Source organism: Varroa jacobsoni, unplaced genomic scaffold (genome assembly GCF_002532875.2).
Source record: "Varroa jacobsoni isolate VJ856 unplaced genomic scaffold, vjacob_1.0 scaffold_505, whole genome shotgun sequence".
Classification (NCBI taxonomy): Eukaryota; Metazoa; Arthropoda; class Arachnida; order Mesostigmata; family Varroidae; genus Varroa; species Varroa jacobsoni.
In genome coordinates this window covers 190,651-196,844 of record NW_019213407.1, presented here as the reverse complement: position 1 = coordinate 196,844, position 6,194 = coordinate 190,651, and the positions used below count along the sequence as shown (strand labels likewise).

General features: G+C 39.5%; 1 long non-coding RNA gene across 1 annotated transcript; it reads right to left on the bottom strand.

Moving 5' to 3' along the window:
* Positions 1-2,336: 2,336 nt before the first annotated feature.
* On the bottom strand, positions 2,337-5,153 carry LOC147753421 (uncharacterized). The gene is made up of 3 exons (XR_015311312.1): positions 4,699-5,153; positions 3,925-4,122; positions 2,337-2,759 (listed from the first exon to the last, which is right to left on the bottom strand). It is a non-coding gene; the product is annotated as an uncharacterized LOC147753421 (long non-coding RNA).
* Between the last annotated feature and the right edge of the window lie 1,041 nt (positions 5,154-6,194).

The window sequence follows — 6,194 nt, the reverse complement described above, 5'->3', positions numbered from 1 at the left end:
TTTTTCGATTATCTCAAATAGAATCAAATAGAAATCTCAAAAAAAAAGCAAAAATAAAAACCAAGTGACAGAAAAATCAATTATAGACGTGATCGCTTGGCTTGTTTTTGGTCGAGATGAAGATCTGTTGTTGGCAAAACCATATCTTCGATCAGTGCCCATGTTGTGAATCTGTAAGTCAGATGTGAAGGAGGCGGTATACCACCAAACTGTTGTGTGACTGTAGATAAAGTGTTTAAAGAAGAACCGTACGTTTAGCGAGATGGTGTACCAACTCAAGCTAATCGGCAGCAAGTTCAGGCTTGAGTCCTTGAGAAGTTAAGCATGTTAAGGGACGTCGCAAAGAAAAATTTCGAAATGAGCTGTGGTGGATTTCCTTCGTAAAAGCTATAATATAGAGGAAGGGAAAAGTACGTCGAATAAACATGCATGTTGAGTTTCGACGCTTCTAGAACATGCAAAATTTTCAGAGAATCGTCTGCCCTTAATATGTATACATGTATACACACATATGCATGGTGTATTGAACAAGTTTTAGCATATTACTAAAACGTCACAAGCAACACCCTAGAGGTTATTACATGTGTAATGGCCGTCTTTAGAAGACAGCGAAAATTTGGGACCCTAATATATATATATATATATATATATATATATATCTAATATACATAATAAGTATAAATTACAATGGCCTATATGATTAAGGATAATTTACTAAACATGCCAGGCATGTGTACTGAGAAGTCTATAAATGAACGTGTATTTTTTATGTATGTAGTAATCTACAATTGCCAGCAACCGTAGGCACACCAAAGAAGAACAGGGTTACCATTTTCAAGAAAGGTTGACAGAAGGTGAGTGTCTCAAGGAAAAAGTGCCACTAAGCCTTGATGCTAATTTAAATCGTCGTATATGTTTCATATGAAACGTTTAGAGGTACTAATTCTTATCTTCACTAGGATCTAATCAATATATTTCGCGATTGTCAAGCATTAAGAATCATGACCTAAGAATCGTTCCGTAACGATTAGGGCATCAAAATCATAATCAACGTTTAATTCGAATTGGGAGATCAATGATAACCCGAATGCATATTTGAATCTTGGTGAGTCATCTTGTTATTGTTCTGATGGATTCCGTATCTGGTTATGTTCTTGATCCGAAAAGCTCATATTTTACCACGTAAGGTCATCAAGCTATTTAAAAAGGGACTCATGTTTCGCTATTGTATTCTTACTTTTCCTTAAGAACCTCGCAGAAGAATGATTGCGTGTATTTTCTGAAAGCTTAATTTTTATTATTTTTAAATATACGAGCTAAGAGTTTCTATATCTTGAGAACATTGTTTAGAATGCCAAATACATACCTCGACGACAATCGCTAGGCGAGCGATGACTAGAATCTCCCTTTTTTGATCCTGGGTCTCGTCGACTCGGTCATTTAGAAAAGATACACACATTGTGTACACGTACGACACATTATAATTTTACCCAAATAAACACTTCGATTTCGACACTTGGTATTGTTATTAAGCATTTTAATACATATATAATGCACTATATATTTTTGTAAATTTAAGCAAGGCTACAATTTTTATCTTTGACAAATAAAATCCCTTCGTTTTACCGCTTGAAATAACTAATTCTGCGTAGGCAATTTGAGCAAACATATTCCAACTATATGAAGCTACTTCTCATAATTCGTACTACACCCTAAAATTGGCCTCGATCTAACGATCCTGGATAAAAGTCTGCTTCGAACAAATAAACTTTTCACAAGCAGTTAATTTAGATTAGTTTGTGGCAGTGGGAAAGCTAGGTTGGCAGTCGGTCCAGAAACAGCTTGATCTATTCTGCCAGCAAAAATGATCGATGATAACTTTTAGGCCATTTAGGCTAAAAAGAAGCTTACATGCATAAAATCTGCTATAATCGAACATTACTAAGCATTTACCCTCAATGATGTTGTTGATTGGCACTTAGCATGCATTTACGATCAGCAAAAATAGGAGGGGCGTTACATTGACCTAAGCTATCCATAACTGGTGAAAGTGTCACCGTTGCTGTTCGAACAACTTTTTATCCAGCGGCGATTGTTGTCCTTGTGATAACGGTACCGACTACGATTGACGCAGAAGTGGCCAGAACGGAAGGGCTCACAACTGATGTATTAGCACTGAGCTCCAGCATTACAGAGTCGAAAGATAACGGTGCCCGAACCACTATTGCTATCGGAACATCAATCAAACGGCCGCAACTAGCCCCATAAAAAAAAGCCAACTACAACAGAGAAAATCGCGGCCGATTCAACAAAAACAGCAGTGACGATAGCGACAAGCCAAGTGAAAAATCACAGTGAGCAATGATTCTTTAACGATGGCGGTCAATATTGCAATGCAAGATTCGCGGATACCGAAGAAACTGCAGGCGCAACATCAGCAGCTCGATAAACTCACGCGAGAATCCGGTCTGAGCTAGGTTTGTTAATTTATTCAGCGCTAAGGTATCGAAAAAGACTGGAAGAAATATAAATATAAAGGACTTATACGACAATCTGCTTGAGTTTGCTAACGGCACAGGGCGTTGTTGGATCACTGTTGATGAGCAGAACGCGAACGTTTTTTGCATATTGTAAACTACAATATGTCCAGGTATCCAGGTGTACAACATTTGCATAGATATTGGGTGTTGATTTGTCTCGTGTCAGTCACAAGTTGAACCCGTACCTCAGATGGAATATTGTCCTCGCCCAAATCACTCCTACAAAAAAATTAACGGAAATAAAAAATCTATATTATATCCACTGATATTCCAGAAAAATCGTTCATAAACTTTCAGAATTCAACACTTTGAAGTACTTCAATTATAGGAGAGGTACAAGAATGTCCAACTTATCTTGCATAAAAATTCATTTAGCAACTGAGGAAGTTAACCTATGAATTCCGCCCGCTTAATCGGAACTGGAAATTGCGGCCCTGTAGTTTCTTTCTGATGCCCCGTATACATTTATCAGAATTTAACAGAAACGACACAGTTACAAAGCATTTGTTAGAAAGAAAATTCAAACTGTTGCGTCCAATCTGATATTTGAAGATGGAGCAAGTATACATAGAACAAAGTGACATACTGTTTCAAATAAAATATTCTAGAATGGACGACCCTTATAGGTGCATGCACTCAGAAAACGAGACTACCCGAGCCAGCCAGCAGGACTAATTCTGAGACTAATTGGAAGAGTTGTGCACCGAAAAAAAAATAATGATAAACAAAAGATGTACTTCAATAAAAAATCTTGAAATAAACCTTTTCCAATTACCCTGTTAGAAAAATGATTAATGCGGTAAGAAATACGTACTGCACCACTAGAAAACGGAAATACTAGGTTAACAGCATTGGATATCGTACAGGATAACTAGCAGGGTAAGGCTGAAGCTATGGGTCATCGAGAACATACCTTTGAAAAAGGCGTAACGTAGATGTACACGTACGTATAGAAACTTTCCCTATTCTATACACTGGTCGAATTCTATAATTTATGTCAGACTTCACACTCCATCTGATGTTAAATGTCATCCAGATTTGAAAACTGAGTTTCGATTATTACCCACCTTAAACATTGTTGCCTATACTACAATATAAATTGTAGTAGTCAAGTTATGTAAATAACGAAAGCGGCATCAGACGGCGGCCACGGTGCACGAAGGATTGTTTGCCCTTTCAATTTCTCCGGACCAACAATCTTGTTCTCTTTATTTGTCTGCCTTCTCAAATTTTAATGAAATCTCGGTCACCAGCTACTACTCGGAGGGTTGGAACAATCTTGAAGGGTCGTAACTGCTAGTGGAATTAGTTGCATTAGTAAAAACCCAACTATGCAATAGTACAATTAGAATGCAGATATGTCGAGAACAAAAAATTTACGTACCTTGCATTGCACAGTGCCTGCTTTAGCCACGGTTACCGCCTTTGGCTCCGTAAGTTCTTCTCGGTAAGCGAGATAACGCAAAATGTGGTAGGCTTGATTTATTCCTAAGGAATCCAAATGAACTGTCTGCACAACGGAGTTCGCAGCCGTTGAACGCTCTCCACGAGCTGTGGGTATTAGCCACTCTATGGAATCAACCTGGTTACGAACGTGTAAACCGTACGGGGCGGAGATTAACGAACTAACGAATTTTTGTGTACTATTAAATTAACTCACCAAGAAATTTTCTATATTAGAAAACGAAAAAATCGAATTAGGTCATTTGGGTAACCTTAAGAGCAATGACAGCCTAGGCTCACGTTGCCGAATATTCCGACTGAATCAGTGCCTCGATTCCCTTTCTACGTAGCCTATGGAACATTATCGCTGCCGGAGACTAGTAGTCTTAAACTTAATAAATGACCTCTAGTTACGTGTCGTAATAAGCGGCCTAAACATGAGCGTATTTAAAGTAGGTTACACAAGGCTTGTAGAAATAGTAGTAGTGGTACTTAAAAGGTTTTAGTAGCCAAATTTGTTAATGCTTCTGCTACCCTGGCATTGCGGTTACTACGTTCCGTGAACTCGGCGTGGTTATTTTCGTCCCCGCGCAACTGTCATCTAGAGTACTAGTGGCTCATTGACAACCAGACAAGCGCGTACGTTTGGTAAAAGGATGGGATAACAGGGATGGCCGGAGGCGCGGAAGGTGATAAGCGATACGGGCTGGGGTACCTCTTCTTGATGTATCGGGAACCTGGGACCCAGTTGGCCTCTCGGCCAGCGTCCTGGCCTGCCTTCTAGCCTGCTCGTGGTACGGCGTACTCCCTTTCCTTCTAGGCAAGACCTCTAGTCGAATCTCTTCACAGAGTTCCCTCTCTCATGACGCCGTCCACGTGTCGCTTCTGATGGCGGGACCGACAAGCACTAGTTTTCAGACAGTTCAGTCTCCTGAAGGTTCAGTCTCGAGAATAATCTCGATGGAATGCGATGTCTACCTGAAATGATTTGAGGAAACGCCGAAGGTGCAACTAGAGACCGCACGAAATCAAACGCTGGAGCAACAAGCGTGAAAGAAAGCCAGTCGTATGTCTACGAATTACGACAATTAAATTACGGAATCCTTGTTGTTCAGCTTAGTAGTAATAAGGATAGCTTCTACCGTTAAGGAAGTGATATATCGAAACTTACTTAAAACTTGCCATGCTTAAGTGTCTACTACACATGAAACCTGTTTCGATTGAATTTTTGTTGCGTTTGTGTCTCACAAATCTTTCTTGCTAGCTTTGTTTTTGTGAACGTTTGTGATCAGCTTCGAGTAAAATCGACCCACCTTCTAGCCACAAGTGCAATCATAATCATCCGCAAATGATAACGAACTTATCAAGGACTAACCAAAGACGTAATATATGTCAAACATTGAAATAGTATTATTACCCAACGAACCCGTGGCTTTTCACTAGTGGAGTATGCGCATTGAAAAGCGCTGCATAACAATTTATTCCGAGGTGCGTCAAACGATGAAATACGCTGAGGAAAAGTACAGTGCAACGTTCTTTTCTATGCTGGAATACGTTGTTACAAGGTAGTAGTTTTACACACACATCAAGTAGTTCTGCAAGACGATAGCGCTCCTCGTTGGTCTTTGAGAGCGCAGACAGGCTGACAATCCTAGTGGCCAAGAGAAGGATATCTTTAAGGAGAGCTGTCGGTTGATTGCGCTGGTAAGTTACATCGTTCAGCAGGTCTTGGCTTGTGAAACAATGCCGTAGCTACCACAAAACTCATTACAGAAGTAGTATAACATGTATATAAAACTAGATGAAATTTTTGTATGACTAAAATACATGTTTCGCTGATGTTTGTCGACAATTGAGGGACATTTATAATGACAAATCTAGCCGATAGCTCGTGAAGCCTACAATGCTGATTGCGTGGAGACGAAGTTTCGGAGAAGATTATGTCCTTTTCGATAAAGGCCGCCGTGGACTACTGTATTTGGCAAAGACAAAACCTTATAATTTCTTTGAAAAAACGTCTATTCATTCCGTCCATTAATCAGAAATACTTGCATTTTGTTTTCGAAATGTCGTTTGCTTTCCGAGCGATAAAGGCTTGTTCTATCCTCAAGTCACGCCTTTCTACAATAACTCAATAATATAATAGAGCTGCCTGTTTTTCCAAGGCCACTCTGGACACGTCCTGTAAACCTTTGTAGTGTTTTAAATGGC